The sequence below is a fragment of the Mus musculus genome, chromosome 7 (genome assembly GCF_000001635.26).
Source record: "Mus musculus strain C57BL/6J chromosome 7, GRCm38.p6 C57BL/6J".
NCBI classification, from domain to species: domain Eukaryota; kingdom Metazoa; phylum Chordata; class Mammalia; order Rodentia; family Muridae; genus Mus; species Mus musculus.
Window position 1 is genome coordinate 59,626,714 of NC_000073.6, and position 18,252 is coordinate 59,644,965.

General features: G+C 34.1%; 2 long non-coding RNA genes across 2 annotated transcripts in view; both read right to left on the bottom strand.

The window, feature by feature from the left end:
• Snhg14 (small nucleolar RNA host gene 14) overlaps nucleotides 1–18,252 on the bottom strand; it is a 1,177,441-nt gene that overhangs the window by 353,977 nt on the left and 805,212 nt on the right. The gene's annotated exons all lie outside the window — the stretch shown is intronic.
• Ipw (imprinted gene in the Prader-Willi syndrome region) overlaps nucleotides 1–18,252 on the bottom strand; it is a 59,721-nt gene that overhangs the window by 7,556 nt on the left and 33,913 nt on the right. The gene's annotated exons all lie outside the window — the stretch shown is intronic.

The following is an 18,252-nucleotide window of genomic DNA, read 5'->3' on the forward strand; positions in this document are numbered from 1 at the left end:
AATTTCTATTTGCATGAGTCACTTAGCATTATCAAACTGTTGTAATCATCCATACAGCCAAACCCTCTCTCAACACATAAATATTTCCACAGACAGGAATAACCTCAGAAAACTTGTCTGCTTGGCAATAAAAATTAAAAAGATTCTCTACACAGAGTTACTAAATCAGATCCAGAGTGAAACAATTGTCATTTGTTTGTAAAGAATTATCAGAAATATCAAATTGCTGTATTATGAGATGACTACTACTAATAACTAATAAACACTTGATTTACAATTTCCTTCACATAAAATGAAAATATTGTTAGTGCTTGGAAATGCCAAGCATTCTTTCTAAAATGTGTTTTATTCAGCATCCTATATTAGGCTACAGTAATATCATATTCAGCAATACCACGTTTGTTTGAATTCTTGACACCATGTTCCTCTCCCTCATCTCCCAGCCCGGTTTTTCTTTGCCATTTTTATGGGTAATTATGAATATGTTATTCGATGGGCGGCAGTGGCACACACCTTTAATCCCAGCACTTGGGAGGCAGAGGCAGGCGGATTTCTGAGTTTGAGGCCAGCCTGGTCTACAAAGTGAGTTCCAGGACAGCCAGTGCTATACAGAAAAACCCTGTTTTGATAAAACAAAACAAAACAAACAAACAAGAATAAGCTCTTCACTTTCTGAAACAGATATTTACTGTCTATATTCATGGCTCTTGTTTTTTCTTCAGTTCAGAAACCAGTGACAAACACACTTCAATTCAATGATATGATTAGAGATCAAATGTGTCTTTTTGTTGTTGTTGTGGTGGTGGTGGTGGTGGTGGTTTTTTTTTTTTTTTTTTTTTTTTTTTTTTTGAGTCTGGATTATTTTCCTCTGTGTCGTCAATTCCATGTAAGTTTTTTTCCCCCAAATTATATAGTTAGGTTTTATGGCTTCATAAAAACAAATATTTATATATAAAGTATTTTCTTATTTTCTTGGTTTTATTATAGATGAATATGTAGGTGGTACCATGATCTCACTCTTGTGTAGATTGGTATGAGTATGATGAATTTCTTATGCCTGTTATAGAAAGAAAATGATTTTTAAAAAAATTCTCAGGCACTATTTAGAGAAGCCCTGTAACATGTCATGTTCATTTAAAAGTATTCAAAATACATAGAATCATTTCTTAAAATGCAGATCTATGGCACTTTTCTATTTCACATGCAGAAGTCTTTAGTCTGCTTATCTTATGAAACATGTATTATATCATCTCTGTTTACTTCTCATTTACTTTCGTTCTTTCTCATTGTTCCTCTCCTATTTTTTTTGGATTGAAAACGTATTTTAACATGGCCATTTTAACAATATTAATTCTGCCAATCCATGATCATGGGAGATCTGTTCATCTTCTGAGATCTTCTTTGTTTCTTTCCTCAGAGACTTAATGTTCTTGTCATACAAATCTTTCTCTTGTTTGGTTAGAGCAATCATCAATATTTACCATGAGAAAGATTATATGTGCTCATGAGATGTAACAAATGCCTTTTGTTTTAAGTATACATGGTTTTGTTTTTAAGAAATTGTGTCTGTCCAATTTCAATTAAATCAACTCCCCATATTGCATAATTTTAATCTTATAGCTTAGTTATTAGCAAATGCTTATAAATAAAATTTTCTTCCTATGATTTCAGTAGATGAATATCTAGTCTACTGCTAGATATTTGGTGTTATGAATAGTGTAACAGGAAACATGAATATGTAATATCTCTGACTAACATTAGAATTTCTTTCAAAGAATGCCCTGGAAATGATCAGAAAAGAGCTGAAAAAATGGTATGCTTTTTACAATAGATCCAATCTGAAAACACATTTTAAAGTACCTCTAACAGCACTGAAAACCTTTGTGTTTCATTTTCCCAGGCTTCAATTCTGTATAGCTCTATGCCCTCACAATCAGCAGTGGGGTACAAATCCTTTCAAGAAGTCAAAATATTGCTATTTGCAGATGATATGATAGTGTAGTTAAGTGACCACAAAAATTCCACCAGAGAACTCCTTATCCTGAAACACAACTTCATGAAAGTGGCTAAATATATTAACTCAAACAAATCAGTATGCTTCCTCTACTGAAATGATAAACACTCTAAGAAAGAAATTATGGAAATGGCAGCCTTCACAGTAGTCACAAATAACATAAAATTCCTTGGTGAGACTCTAACCAAGCAAGTGAAAGATGTGTTATACAAGATTCAGTCCAATACCTATCAAAATTCCAACTCAATAGACTTAGAAAGCACAATTTGCAAATTTATTTGGAATAATAAAAAAAAAACCAGGATAGCAAAAACTATTCAAAACAATAAAAGAACTTCTGGTGGAAGTTCTATCCCTGACCTCAAGCTCTATTACTGAGGAATACTGCATGGTATTTGTACAGAGACAGCCAGGAAGATCAATGGAACAGAATTGAAGAACCAGAAATGAACCCACACACCTATGGTCACTTGTCTCACTCACAAAGGAGTGTTTACCTCTTGAATGACTGCATTACAGTTATATTACCTTGCCTAAGTATATCACCATCACCTGAAAACCTATCCTTCAGTCACTAGATATGCACTTTCTACTTCTGGGCCCATGTGCTCTGTATTATATTTATGATATTTGCCAGTGCTAAATTACTTAGATTTCTACATTGTTTTAATTAAAAGGTGAAAGCAAAGTCTTATAAATCATTTACAAACTTGTGATCTACTTTAGTATTTTTTTCTGTCTATGATAGATCTTTTGTCTTTTCATATAAACTTTGAAATTAATCAGTCAATGCTGGAATTTTGTTTTAAATAGGAAAACACTGAGTCAAGAACAATATACATATAGATAATATTGACTCTTTAAATTCATTAATACTGACATACACATTTAGACTTTTAATTCATTTCACAAGAGCATTATATTTTTATGTATAGAGAAAAATGGATCCTGTACCTCATTACTTATATTTTATTCTAGAGTTTCTTTCTAGTTTAAATATTTTCTGCATTGTATTAATCCATGACTTGCATGCAAGGAAACAGCTAGTATATGTATAATAATCTGATCTTACCATTTAAGTCTGATATACTCCTGAAGTGTTCAATTTAGAGTCCTGTTTTACAGATTATAGACTTCTGAGAAGTTAATAAATCTTGGGTGCTCTTATGTAATCAGTGGAGTAACTCCTCAATAAGATATCAAAGATGATATGATAGTAATATTTGGAGGTGGGTCTAATATGGACAGTTTTGTCACTAGGAGCATGACCTGGTCTCTTCTTATATTTCTCTATTTCCTAGCCATGATACAAGGTGCTATATTCTACCAGGCCATTTATAACATGTTGTTTTACTTCCCCACAAGCTCACAACAAGAGATGACTAAACACTGACTGAGTCTCAAAGCTTTCAAAAATATTTTACAAATTAAATTGGTGTTCATTTGAGCAAATAAGATACATTAGCAGGTAGAGACACTTTTGCCAAGCCTCATGGCATAAGTTTGATCTTCAGATTCCAAATATTACAAGGGAAAGTCCACCATAAGTTGTCCTCTGAATCTTTGTTGTGGCACAACCACAACACACACACACGCACGCACGCACGCACGCACGCACGCACGCACACGCACATGCACATTCACACACATAAGCACACAAAAACACATTACAAAAAACTCTTAAATTGCTACTTTTAGTATTAACACAACAATGAAAATGAATGATGCTCATATAGTTAAGTCTTGATGCATTCAGTAACTAGCTCTGAAGACTTTTTTTTTTCATAAGTTCATTTCAGTGCTTTATCAAAGGCAGTCATTTCACCCAATGCAGGACAGTTTTATTTCTTTCATTATAATTTGTAAACCGTACTTCTCTGTCTCAACCCATGAACTACATTAAACTTCCAAAGACATGTTGGAAAGAAATATCAGAAATACTATTTTGTCCCTTTTTGTTAAGTTGCTATAGTGTCCTAGGTTTTATGTTTGATGTGATCAGGATATTGTCTATGTAGCTATTTTATCAAGTGGAGAACACTGCCTTAAAATATTTATTTGCTAACTTTATATTTCTAATAAATATTAGATTTCATCAGATACTCTTTTTAACCTAGTAATATTTTTTTTGCTATTCTCCCCACCATAGGTTGATATAATTTAAATGGTGATAAGTATTTTTACCTAGAATAAGCTACAGTTTGCAGTTAGACATTTTATACATATTAGTGAACTTATTTTGATACTTTGTTATCATCTTGATCTTTGAGGGAAAATGCTGGTATTTAGTACCTTCCTTTCACTGGCAGGGTTTAATATTTCTAGTTTTGATTTTTAATTATCAAAATTTCCATCTCTATATGTATATAACTCATGTATTCAAGAATATTTTCTCCTTTTCAATTTGTCTAAATTTCAGAATTTATTAAATAACAATAAAGTAAAAAATTTCAGTAGTTTAAGTGACAGAAATTGGTTATATAAGTGTGTCTACCTTGTTTACCCCACAATGGTAAATGCAGTTTTGGTGTAATACTTTATGATTTGTGTCTTTCTTTTTTTATTTATTAGGTATTTATTTTATTTACATTTCCAATGCTATCCCAAAAGTCCCCCATACACTCCCCCACCCACTCCCCCAACCACCCACTCCCACTCTTTGGCCCTGGCATTCCCCTGTACTGAGGCATATAAAGTTTGCACGACCAAGGGGGCTCTCTCCACTGATGGCCGACTAGGTAGGTAGAGACACGAGCTTGGGGGGGGGGGGGCTGGTTAGTTCATATTGTTGTTGCACCTATAAGGTTGCAGATCCCTTTAGCTCCTTGGTCACTTTCTCTAGCTCCTCCATTGGGGGCCCTGTGATCCATCCAATAGCTAACTGTGAGCATCCACTTCTGTGTTTGTTAGGCCCTGGCATAGTCTCACAAGAGACAGCCATATCTGGGTCCTTTCAGCAAAAACCTGCTAGTGTATGCAATGTGTCAGCATTTGGAGGCTGATTATGGGATGGATCCCCGGGTATGACAGTCTTTTGATGGTTCATCCTTTCGTCTCAGCTCCAAACTTTGTCTCTGTAACTCCTTCCTTGGGTGTTTTGTTCCCTTGTGTCTTTCTAAAGCTGACTGTTTCATAAACACATGTAATTTTATTTGAATATACCCCCACTCAGTTCTACACTTTCTAGTTGTACCTCCAATTCCTTCCAATCTCCACATGTTCTTTTCTTTCCAATGTACTATCTCCTATCTTCTTCATGCTGCCTATACATTCACAGAGTAAGGAACCACTCCAATACAGGTATTCTTTCAGGACAGCATCTCTAAAGAAAAGGAACTATCTCTCTTCCAGCATCTAAATTTGCCAATTTATGACTACATATGGGTAATACTCTGTAAATGTCCATTCTTGGGTTTAGGTACCTTGATCTTTGAGGGAAAATGTTGGTATTTAGTACCTTCCTTTCACTGGCAGGGTTTAATATTTCTAGTTTTGATTTTTAATTATCAAAATTCCCATTTCTATATGTATGTAACTCATGTATTTAAGAATATTTTCTCCTTTTCAATTCTGACTCCTAATCATGTTCATCACAGTTGTTTAAAATACATCATTGACAATTCTTTCATTTATATTTTGGTCTTAGTGTTATTAATACCTTCTTTATTCCAGATATTTATTCTTGACATATCCACTTGCAAGCATTTTTTTTCCTGATTTCTATCTGTAATGACGAACTGAAATTAATAGTTTTTAAAATGAGATTCATAGTATTTTGAACAGGAATTGGATGGTTAAAGTTTGTACCTGTTAGAGGAGCTGGAATTATTGGATTTCTTTAAGATCTTTGTTTGGGTTTTGAATTTTGATATTCTGAGATATTTTGACTAAGAATAATGTGCTGGCCATACACAGAAATTTTTGCAGGTGAATATAATCTTTAACTAAACTCTTTTAATGTTTATGTTTGGAAAGAGGTGCCCATGTCACCATATACATGTGTATATCAGATAACAAGATGAAGCAGTAGTTCTCTCTAGTGAAATTTTTGGTTTCATTAAAAAAAATCCAACAATATTTGAAATGTAAATAAAGTTAATATCTAATAAACATCAAAATAATGTAAGAATATATAAAAAGACAAAATAATATGGGAATGTGTTTTCATTTTATTCTCAGATATGGAGTATTGGGATACTTAAGACTGAATACAGCAAATGCATGTGATTTGCCTTCTGCTGTAGTAGGGTCATGATTTTGCAAGCTGCAAACAGTATTTGTAATTATGTGACTGTGGAATTTGGGGAGTTTTCTGAGTATATATGAATGCTATGGACCTGAGAGGCTTTTTTTTAAAGAAAATATTATTTATTTGTTACTATTTATACAAGTACACTCTAGTTGTCTTTAGACACACAACAGAAGAATGCATCAGATCCCATTACAGATGGTTGTGAGCCACCACATAGTTCCTGGGAATTGAACTTGGGACCTTTCAGAAGAGCAGTCAGTACTCTTAACTGCTGAGCCATCTCTCCAACCTGAGGGTGGTTTCTTGTGGATGGTATGCCATTGGTTGTTAGATGATTGCTATTGGTGCAGTTTTTAAGTAGTAATTGGTGAAGAAGAATCAAATAGGAGAAATTAGATATCCTAACAGTGTAGATCAAACTTAAACCATAAACTTGATGGTGTAATTAATAAGAAGTATTCTAAGATAAACATTCCATCCTGCCAGCTCTATCTATTTTTCTTTTCTCTCTCATGTTATAGGGTTGAAACGGTTGAGGAATATGGCTAAAACTATGAAAGAAAAAAAAGGAATGAACAGAATAAACAAAGTTAGGCTACAAGTAGAACCCAGATGATGGACTACGCAGAATGGGATATTTGATTTGAAATGCCATACAGGAAATGGCATAGGATAGAGGGATGCATATTTTCTTTCAAGATTCTAACAAAAAAATCATTGTTAATACTTCTGCTGGGATACCCTCTACTTTCATACCAGAAGGAATCACCTGTTTTGGTTTTGGTTTTGAATATCTTTGTTTATTCTGATTCAAAAAAATCATCAAGTTTCTGGAGAGAGAGAGAGAGAGAGAGAGAGAGAGAGAGAGAGAGAGAGAGAGAGAGAGAGAGAGAGAGAGAAGAGAGAAGGGGAGGGGAGGGGAGGGAGGGAGGGGGAGAGAGATCACATTCATAAACTTATTCATAAAAATATCAAAGATCCTTTGATTTTTTCCTCTAAATTCTCACTTTGCTGTGTCAACACACAAAAATTCTTATTTTACCATTAGCCTTATAGTACCTTGAGCCCACATATAAAAAATACTGTCATAAAGAAGAGTTAATATATGTTGCAGAATTTTGCTTCATTACCACATTGACTAAAAATTCTGTTTGTGTTGTCCAAAAATTGTTTAGGTAAGATTTACAAAGTTTACTATCAAATAATCTTAACAGAGTGATCTTTTTAATGTCAGTCTAAGACTGCAAGTTTGAGTGTGGCTACATCATGGAGCCTGTATATTCTTTGTCTCAAGTTCTCTGTGGGTTAACAATGAGATACAGATAGTCTTACTGAGTTAAATTCAAATATGTTTCCATTGTTCTTCCAGTATACTGAACTTATTTTGTCTTCTAATATGAAAAAAATATTTTAAGTGCTTTTATCAAAAAGGAAATATTTTATTTTCTTTTAAATCTTGCATGTGATTCACTACATTACTATTCACATTTCGTCTGATAATGATCATGAAGATGGGGAGAAGGAAGAGAAGGATGATGAGGAAGAGAAGGAGGAGGAAGAGAACAAGGAACACAAGGGGGAGAAGGAGAAGAAGGATGTGTGTGCATGAAAGGAATAGTTTTAATTTCTTGATCCAAACAGAAAATATTTATGTGGATGATACAAAATCCACCATAAAGCCCCAAATACCAGGGAAGCAAGAGTTTCCCAGGAGTCAAGAGCGATGACCTTAGCTGAGATACCTAACAAATGGAAGGGAAAACCTGTAGAAATGCCAAATATAGAGGATAGGCATGGCATCCCTCTCCCAAATTTTCTCCCAGAATTGTACTTGTTTAAAGAAAATGCAGGGACAAAGAGTGAAGCAGAGACTGGAGGAAAGGCAATCCAGATACTGTTCCATTGGGGGCATCCTTGCCATAAGCAGACAGAAAACCCAGAAGCTACTGCTGATGCCATGAAGTGTCTGATATAACTGTCTCCTGGGAAGCTCTGACGGAGCCTGTCCAATTCAGGTATGGATGCTATTGGACTGAGCATGGGGACCCCAGTGGAGGAAATAAGGAAAGGACTGAAGGGGCTAAGGTGTTAAAAACCCCATAGGAAGAACAAAATATCTACCAACCAGATGCCCCCAGAGCTCCCAGAGACTAAATCACCAACAAAAGGGTACACATGGAGGGACTTATGGTTCCAGTCACATATGTAGCAGAGGATTGCCTTGTAAGACATCAATGGGAGAAGAGGCCCTTGGTCCTATGAAGGCTTAATGCCCTAGTATAGTGGAAGGCAGGAGTGGGTGGTTGGATGGGAGAACACCCTCATAAAAGAAGGAGGAGGTAAGACGGCATAGGGGAGTTGGGGGACCAGGAAACTGGATAAATTGAAATGTAAATAAGTATCCAATAAAAAGAAAAGCAGAAAGAAACCCATATTTTATTTAATAATTATAATAAGAGGAAGAGAAGGAAGAAGAGGAAGAAGACGAGGAGGAGGAAGGTGAAGGAGGAGGAGAAGTGGAGGAAGAGGAAGAAGAGGAGGAAGAAGAAGAAGAAGAAGAAGAAGAAGAAGAAGAAGAAGAAGAAGAAGAAGAAGAAGAGGAGGAGGAGGAGGAGGAGGAGGAGGAGGAGGAGGAGGAGGAGGAGGAGGAGAAGAAGAAGAAGAAGAAGAAGAAGACGAGAAGACAAGAAGAAGACAAGAAGAAGAAGAAGAAGAAGAAGAAGAAGAAGAAGAAGAAGAAGAAGAAGAAGAAGAAGAAGAAGAAGAAGAAGAAGAAGAAGAAGAAGAAGAAATAATAATAATAATAATAACAACTATTTTTGGTGAGTCAAATTGATCCTCATGATTCATTCACCATGGTTTCTACCAAACAAATAAAATTCCTTTAGTAACTTCTTAATACAGTCCTGGGATAAGTGGATTCTGCTCACATGAATGAGAAGTGCTGCCCCTGGTCTATGCAGATTAGCAACCAATGGAGATGGCTGGTTTAGTCAGCCATAAATGAACACAAGGATGAAGTCTGATAGGAAGACTAGGGAATAGGATGAAAAGTTAGGCATGATAGATACTGGTGGGTTTCATTTAAAATTTGTAATGAATTTTAAAGCAAAACCCATAAAATTAATCAATAATTTGCAATACTTATGAGCAAGTTCTATGATATCAAAACAAAACAAAACAAAGACAATTACTGTGATTCTTGGCTGTAAAACATTGTAATATGCAAACTGGAGGATTTTTCTGAGCATCCTTTATTCCCGTTTCTTAGTACTGTTGGCTAATATGTTGGAAAGGATTAGATTCTGGGCAGCAGATCATTGTCTGAATCATTCTCATTCATTCACTTTGTGAACAACTTTGATATCTATCCACTTCCATAGCAACACAATATTTCTATTAATTATACCAAATCCTAAAAGAATCTTTTTACACAAAAATCTGCATAATGTTTGTGACCATCTCTTTCAATTGTGTCCAATTATGTATTTGGAAGGAACACCCTAGTCTCTGAAAACTAGTAAGTGTCGTTAGCAATGAAGGAAAGCTAATCGAACAGCACAAAATCCCTTGCATTAGAGAACATGGCTAGGACCCAGATAATCAAATGAAAAAAAAAAAAAAAAAACTTAGAGCACTAAACAGTTAGCACTTGGCATTTTCTTTGGTACTTAAGGGAAACATGAGGTATTTCAGGTGACTGTAGAAACAGGCAGGTCCTAGTAAAGACCCAGGAAAGTTATCGGCACAACACCACAGCAAGACTGCAGGAGAAACAGATGACTGCAAGAGTAAGCCAAAACTCCTGAGTGGACAAAGAACCTGAAAGGAAAAGCTGTTTCTTGCTGCCATTGTTGTTCTGCTGCTGCTTTTTGTGTATGTGAAATTACATACATGTGTGCATGTATACATGTGGAAACCAAAAGTGTTGTTTCTGAGGGATGCAGCACCTAGTTTCGTCCAGTGAACTGGATCTCTGATTAGACTAGGAAGGTTCGATAGAAGCTCCAGTATCCTGGTGCTTATAATTTCCCAGAATTGGAAACACAATGTCCACCATCTTGTCTGGCTCCTGATGTGGGTGCTGGGGAACAAACAGTACTCTTTACATTTGGACAAGTACTTTTCCAACTGAAGTATGTTCCAAGCCAATTCTATTTCTTTTCTTTCTTTGCTATTTTATTCTTTCCTTTGTTTCAGTGTCTCTCTGTGTGTATGTGTGTGTCTATGTCTGTCTGTGTGATACAGAACATCAAACCAAGGGCCTTTTTGCATACTAGGCCAGGGCTGTACCATTCAGCTAACATTCCTGGCCAAGGAAAAACTATCTATGTGTAGATATCTTTTATAAGTCACAGTTGAATAGGGTTTATACACCCATAGGACAAACTAGAAGCCTATATAAGAACTTAATACAGGACTTAATTTAGTATATAAAGAAATTAGCTTGTTAGGTGTGTGTGTGTGTGTGTGTGTGTGTGTGTGTGTGTGTGTGTAATCTCCCTCAGATTTTCATTAACAGAGAAAATGTGGGTTGCACAGTTTTGGTTTTCTTGAATTCCATTAGCTAAAGAATCATAAAATTATACCACAAAGGAAAACCTCTATTTTCCCTTTCTTTGGAGTTTTTCTTTCATTTTGCTATGCTGTGGAATTCCTCTGAAGTAAGAATGACTAATAAATGACACAACCATCTGTCCTGAGGTCCAAGTGGAGGGCACATACATGAGTTTTATGACTGCTTTGTTTGCTGTGCTTTTGAAAGTCATTTCCCAGAAAAATCAAATAGACATGTCACAATACTCATGCTATGCTATGGTAGCAGAATGGCTCAATGTTCAATCGCAAAATGTCAAAGACTATTCATGGTTTTCATGAAAAAGAATGAGTTTTCTCAAGAATTTATGTTAGGAAAGTTCTGATTTTATTATTTTATACTTTATTGTCTCTAGAAGGCAATACAACAATGTTTCTATCTTTAAACTTTTAACATTAGGAAACCTAATATAATCCTCAATGTTAGTTCTAATTACTCTTTTTATGTTGTTTTACATAACAGGCAGAGTAAAGAAAAAGTCACTAATAATATCCTGTTTTCACAAATATTTCATAATGTCTTCACTTAGTGGCATTCATCTCATTATTTTCTACTGTAAACATATTAATAAACAATGCATTCTGATCTGCAAAAAATATTTTATCTTATTAGTTCTTATTAGTTCTTTGGGAATTTCATGAAATGTATTTTGATTATATTTACCCCTACCTACCAAGTACTGACATATACACTCCCCGTCCCTAATAATCCAACTTTATATTCTCCTTTTTTTTCAGTATTTCAGGTCCAATCTCTGCTGCCCATACTGATGTGTATATGTAACTTACCACTGAAGAATGATTGATCTACCAGGGGTCATATCATTAAATAAAAGTGACTCTTCTTTTGACATTGTCTATCAATTGGCAATGATTTTTTACATAAAGGTTTGAATTTCATGCTTGTACTTGCTCCCCATGCTGAGAAGTGGTTTTTCATGAGCTTGAATAGGTGTATAATTTTAACTTGACTAAGCCATATCACACTTGGATTTTGGGTTACATTTTCTTTTGCCCAAGTTAGGGGTTTTAAACCGTCAATAAAACAAAAAGACCACCAACAGATTGGGAAAGGATCTTTACCTATCCCAAATCGGATAGGGGACTAATATCCAATATATATAAAGAACTCAAGAAGGTGGACTCCAGAAAATCAAATAACCCCATTAAAAAATGGGGCTCAGAGCTGAACAAAGAATTCTCACCTGAGGAATACCGAATGGCTGAGAAGCACCTGAATAAATGTTCAACATCCTTAATCATCAGGGAAATGCAAATCAAAACAACCCTGAGATTCCACCTCACACAAGTCAGAATGGCTAAGATCAAAAATTCAGGTGACAGCAGATGCTGGCGAGGATGTGGAGAAAGAGGAACACTCCTCCATTGTTGGTGGGATTGCAAACTTGTACAACCACTCTGGAAATCAATCTGGCAGTTTTTCAGAAAATTGGACATAGTACTACCAGAGGATCCCGCAATACCTCTCCTGGGCATATATCCAGAAGATGTCCCAACCGGTAAGAAGGACACATGCTCCACTATGTTCATAGCAGCCTTATTTATAATAGCCAGAAGCTGGAAAGAACCCAGATGCCCCTCAACAGAGGAATGGATACAGAAAATGTGGTACATTTACACAATGGAGTACTACTCAGCTATTAAAAAGAATGAGTTTATGAAATTCCTAGCCAAATGGATGGACCTGGAGGGCATCATCCTGAGTGAGGTAACCCAATCACAAAGGAACTCACACAATATGTACTCACTGATAAGTGGACATTAGCCCAGAAACTTAGGATACCCAAGATATAAGATACAATTTGCAAAACACATGAAACTCAAGAAGAATGAAGACCAAATTGTGGACACTTTGCCCCTTCTTAGAAATGGGAACAAAACACCCATGAAAGGAGTTACAGAGACAAAATTTGGAGCTGTGACAAAAGGATGGACCATCTAGTGATTGCCATATGCAGGGATCCATCCCATAATCAGCTTCCAAACGCTGACACCATTGCATACACTAGCACAATTTTGCTGAAAGGACCCAGATATAGCTGTCTCTTGTGAGAATATGCCGGGGCCTAGCAAACACAGAAGTGGATGATCACAGTCAGCTATTGGATGGGTCACAAGACCCCCAATGGAGGAGCTAGAGAAAGTACCCAAGGAGCTAAAGGGAACTGCAACCCTATAGGTGGAACAACAATATGAACTAACCAGTACTCCGGAGCTCTTGTCTCTAGCTTCATATGTATCAAAAGATGGCCTAGTCAGCCATCACTGGAAAGAGAGGCCCTTTGGACTTGCAAACTTTATATGCCCCAGTACAGGGGAACGCCAGGGCCAAAAAGGGGGAGTGGGTGCATAAGGGATTGAGGGGGTGGGTATGGGGGACTTTTGGGATAGCATTGGAAATGTAAACGAGGAAAATACCTAATAAAAAAAGAGAAAAATAAAAGACAAATAAAAAATAAATAAAAATTTTTTAAATATTTATTTTTGTAATGACTTATGAGCAGTGTCTTTTGTCCATTTTAGTAAAGAATATTCTTTTGTTGTTGAGGAGGATTTTTGTTTGTGTCTTCTGTGTATTGTGTATATTAATGCTTTGTTAGATTAACATTTTGAAAAAAAAATTGTCCTCCAATTTAGAGGTTGTTTCCTCACTAATTCAGTGAAGTTGTAAAATAAAAAGTCAGGCTAAAAAATCCTTTACTTTATATTATTTCTCAAATGAAGATCCTTGATGCTAATTGAGATATATATATATATATATATATATATATATATATATATATATATATATATATATTTATATATATATACATGTGTGTGTGTGTGTAATTAATGTTCCTTAAGGACCAAAAACTACGAAAGGGAATATAAGATCTAGGAAGAGAATAAGCCATAACATATAAAAAATATTAGACATGTGAGACATTAAAGAGAAAGGCCAATATTTGAAGCAAATCAATAAAGTACTGAAAGGAGGGATAAAGAGAGAAAATGAATGGAAGAATCAAACAAAATAGTGTTTGAAAAATGCTATGAAGTCATGTGTTTCTTTGTGAGCTAATTATATAAAAATAACATTTTACACATAGAAAATGGAGTATATATATATATATATGTCGCAAAAATACTCAAAAATTAGTCAATAAAGTTAAATATTTCTAAATTAAGCTATATAATTTGAAAAATTCACATAGAATTCTCAAGCATGAAAAGTTTCCTCATGTTCATGAGTTGGAAAAGCACAGTTAATATATATTCTTTCCCCATAACAATCTATAGATTCACTGAAACCTGCAATAAAATACTAATTACAACCTTTATTTTAATAGAAAAAATCAGAAAATTCACATAACCACAAAAGATTCAATTAGACAAAGCAAGCATGAGCTAAAAGTATAAATCTAAACATTTCATAAATCCTCACTTCCCAATATATACTAAAGCTACATAAATCAAGCATCGTATTTCTAGAAGACCTGACCACAGAAGAAAAGAAACAGAATGGAAATATGTACAAAACCTTCAAAATATTTATAAGCAATTGGTTTTACAAAGTACCAGGAACACATATTGGAGAAAGAAGAATCTATTCAATCATTGGTGATCTGGAAACTGGATATATATCCAAAGATGGAATATTGTCTCCTCCTTCTTTCTATGTACAAAAACCTCAAAATTATCCAAAGATGTTCAGATATGCTTCAAATCTATGAATGTAGTAGAATATATAAGGGAATATTTCAAAGGGAAAACATACAAATAGTTCTACATTTCAAAAGGAACAGTCTACAAATTGACAGATGTTTCAGTCTTAATTTTGATGCGGTAGAGTTTACTACTGAAATAAACCATAAGGAGTATGGTACTATGTTCCTGTATACTCATTAGAGGCATTGAATTCTGAGCATGAAGCCAGATTGACCTTGATTTTGTTTGGACTAGCTGGACTATTGATCTGGAAGTATCAGTTAGTGATCATTGGAATTAGAAATATAACTCCATAGGTAAAGTGCTTCTTGCATAAATAGGAGTACCAGAGGTATCCTCTCCAAGAATCATGTAAAGACAAGTATGGTGAAACAAGCCTGTAAATACAACCTAAGGATGTAGAGACAAGAGGATCCCAGAGGTTCACTGGTTAGCCAGGCTAGCTGAAACTGTGAACACTAAGTTCAGAGAGAGACTCTGTCTTAAAAAAAACAAGGTAAATTATGATGGAGATAAATATTTAACATTTACCTCTCTCCTTCATGTACACATACATGCATACATGTTTACACATATGCAAACACACAAGGATGATTTGTTAATTAAAGAACGTTCTAAATATGTCTAAAAACGTGGTTATTATAAAAATAAACATTGATAAAAAAGTAAACTTCAGCATAATCTAAAGAATTCTAAAAAAATTATCCTAGCTTTCAGTTCTTACTGTCAACCTACATTATTGCCTAAATCTTTATAGAGTTTCCTACAGTTTATTACAAAATAAAAGTAATTGGCATCATAGTTTTCAAAGAGTTCCTGGGAGAAATCTGCTGTTAAAACACTGACACTAAAAAAATTCAGTTGAATTATAAAATGAAATTGTAAATAGCAAAGAAATATTGGCTAATGCTCATAGTCAATTTTGCTGTATGGGATTAACCAATATTATATTCTATGTGCTTATTCTGCTTATGCTGTAATTTGCGTGTGTTACCAGCACAAAGGCATTTAAAGAGAAAAGGTCATACAGTAAAAGTAACTTAAATAGTAGGAAATACTGAATATTTGTAAACAGATTTGATAAGCACCTTCTGCAATAGAGTTAAAACATATAACTTCTTTAATATACTTGAGGAATAAACTAAAGTTTTATTGGAGATTTTCAACTCAACCAGGAGAAAAATATCTAGAATTTTTTTTTTGTTTAAACAAATCTTTAGTATTGGACACCACAATTTTACTAATATTGTATTTAAAGGTTGAAAGTTGTTTCACCATAAGATACGAATATAAACCTACTTACAATAATTTTTCAGTTTTTTAAAAAAATAAAAGTTATAAGCTCAAATTCATAGAATAATCAGAGTTGCTATGGCCAAACAAATACAGTGAGATAATTGTATGTGTTCCTAGCTACTAAGGAAGCTGATGCAGGAGAATCATTTGAGCCTATGGCTTCAAAGACAGCTGACATGAGAGAGAGTGTCTTGAATATATACTGACTTCCAGTAAATTAAATGCCATTGTTTGAGGTAATACAAAGTAATTCTATGAGTTTATGATTATCAATTGTGATTCTAGACTGCTAATTGTTCTAAGTCAAGCATTACAGTTGATTCAGCCATTTTATCTCTAATAGCAAGATGTCTAAATATATCCTTCCCCAGTCGTACACTAAATGGCTTTTACAAAGTTCAATCTGAAAGAGACACTTCAGAACAAATGCTATCTAATCTTGATAGAGTGTACTTTATTGAATATTATTAACTTGTCTATAAAAAAGATTTCTATGGATTAATAATCAACTAATATTTTGATGAAAGAAGCATGAGCAATCTTAAATAATTAACAGATATTTACAACTTAGAAATTTTAAGAAGTATGTTGTCTTTGGAAAGAGAGAGTTTCAGGGACCATCAAACTAAGAAAATTGCTGGATTAAAGGTAAATAATATATGTAAAACATACAACTTGAAAGAACTATAAATTTGAGGCTATCATCTTGAATATGTCTAATTTTCACTGAAATTATGAGTATAACTCATTTTGTTTTTGTGTGAACTCTTTGATGTGAAGATCACTAGTTTGAAAAGTAAGCTATATTACTTGACAAACTCAGACAGTTATTTTATTATAAAATAAATTTCTATCAGTTACTACGTATAACCCAGACCAAAAGTTATTTCTTCATGAACATCTGCCTTCCTTTGGTACAATATCTAATAGCAACTCATTTTATCTGATTGATTTCTGCTCTAAAAATGTCTTTGGATAACTCTAAAGGTAAAAAAAAATAGTCATAGGATTAAGAACTGAAACTGTATTCATTTAAAGGCAATTCAATATTGTTTTATTCTTTCCTTATGTCACTTTAGTTCATAATTTACTGAAAGCCCAGAAAGAAGGGTTAATTCATGATACTGTCTGCAGTGTACAAAGCCACAGATGGGTTAAGAAATGTTCCTCTGATTTCAAAAAATAGGAAATTGTTCAAAATACTACAAATGTAAATGTAACAATGAAATGTTGAAGACAGATGTGATATTTGGTTTAATGGATATATTTCTGGATCCTCCTTGAAATGCAGGTAACAAACCCCTATCACAATATTTCATATCATCTGATTTGTTTCCTAAAGGTGTGTGACCTCCAGAATCATTACTGCTATTGCATATTCTCTGTCTATTAAATGGTACATGTGAGGACAAAAGGTGTCATCACACACACACACACACACACACACACAACCAAAAAAAAAAAAAAACTTAACACACACATGCACAGAGAGACAGACAGACAGTAAGAGTGGGAGAGCGAGAGAGATCACTATCTTGATCCATGAAATAGGCAATGGTCTTGAAATTCATGTCCAAAATTTTGTAGTTTCACCAAAAATCTTCTGGAAAGACTACTCAGATACAACCCTAAACTAGAATTTTTCTTCTACTCTCTTAGAATCTCTTTACTGTCATTTTTGTGTCTCCTTATAAACATATATGGAATACATTTGAAACTACATAGGTTGTTCTAGTGCATTTTTCACAACATATCTTTTAATGTTGACAATGTCTGACATAGATCATCCTCTTTTACCACAGAGACAAACATAAATAACGTAGAAAATTATAATTTAAACAAGTTTGAAACTGGAGTAATATGTGGTAATTGTTAGTTACTTGTCTTGTCTCTATCAATCTTAAAATTTTAGCAAGGAAATCTAATTGAAATATAATTGTATGTATGTAATAAAATTATATGGTAGAGTGATATTGAAAGCCATATGTAGAAGATGAAAGAAATTTCATCTCAGAAAATAGTACTAACTTAATTATTTTTAATCCAGTATTTTCTTCCCTGAATATAATAAAATCAGATTGTATATTTTTAGTACTTTTTGGTATGTCATATTGTCACTGACTAGAATGTAGAAACAATTTATAACCATATAAGTACTAATGCATCTAAAGAAGGGGTTAAAATGGAGAGGAAAAATTAGCAATACAAAAATAAGCTTGTAATTTCCATTGTAATGAAGACCATTCAAATATATGTCATAATGCATGCCAATCTCCAAATATCTATCTCATTCTTGAGCACTCAGTTAAATGGGTCTGTACTATGTATTGATATACATAAATACATGTAGGTGGGAACGATAACA